Here is a 1,249-nt window from a genome sequence, read left to right as displayed (position 1 = left end):
TGCACAAGTGCGCTCGGGTATAAAAACGGTATAGGGTTGGTCGTATGAATGCTCTCCTAGTCACTGGTTCGGAGTATTTTCGATTGCTGAGTATGAGGCTTTATGTTGCACAAAAGACGGAGTATAAAGGACCAAAATGGGGGAAATTACCCTATATTTACAGAAGATATGTAATAAAGTAACCGATGAAGACTTGCCTGCTGCTTGCGCTTTTCTGCCAAACCCGCTGGTAAATCCAAATGAAGGTTAAAATTTAAAAACGCATTAATAAAATTTTCGCAAAATCTATAAAGGTCCCTTTTATTAAAAACAAAAAAAAACTGTGCGACAGTTATTATTTTACACCCTGTATATGATAAAATATTAATAGCTGGAAAAAGGAGAACAAAAGAAGTACAAAACTAATAAATGAGTAATTTACCATATATTTTTTTTGGGAGTACATTGCAATAAAAAGGAGTACGTGTACTCCCAAAAGCAGAACGCCTGGCAACCCTAATAGATCGAGGGAGCTTATGGTTAATGACTGTGAGAAATGTAATCGCTAACGAAAATAAAGGCCAACCGCAGATATTTATGAAATTTTTGTTTGTTGAAAAGGTGAGTTATTAAATTTAATTATGCTGTAGAGAAAATATATGATGGAAATGCAATGAAGTAAAACAAATTTTTAAGAATAGTAAGTAGAACCATTTTTATTCACTCAAAGAATCATCGCTATAAACTTTCTTTTTTAGAAACTTCACACACCCAAACTTTTTTATCACTACTCTATCCAAGCCAAAAAAGCTGCGGAATTCAACGCTTGATTTCGACCCATCTTCTTACCTTCAAAAAGTAAATTATACTAACTAGAAGCAAACTACCGAAGCACTTCTCTTAGTATTTTTAACATACCTACTTAGATACCGTTGCATTTAAAACAAAAAAAAGAGTAACTGCGCCTGGGCCACACTGGAGAAGTGAAACTTACTTTACATGTCTAGTTTATCTCATAAACAATATATGTACATACATATGTGTGTACACACAAACATCTGCTTTTGCTTAAGGATAATTTTTTTCGATTATTCGAATTGACAGTGAGAATGTTTTTTTAAAATGCCCATAACTTTGTCAAAATTTAATAGATTCCAACAATGTTTTTACTCAAATGTCAGTAATTCTTGTCACTTCAAGATAGAATGATATAATTATTGATTTTAAATAATGAAAATCAATAATTATATCATTCTATCTTGAAGTGACA

The sequence above is a fragment of the Rhagoletis pomonella genome, unplaced genomic scaffold, assembly GCF_013731165.1.
Source record: "Rhagoletis pomonella isolate Grant_MI unplaced genomic scaffold, Rhpom_1.0 Rhpom_scaffold_00004, whole genome shotgun sequence".
Classification (NCBI taxonomy): Eukaryota; Metazoa; Arthropoda; class Insecta; order Diptera; family Tephritidae; genus Rhagoletis; species Rhagoletis pomonella.
This window is presented reverse-complemented; position numbering follows the sequence as displayed.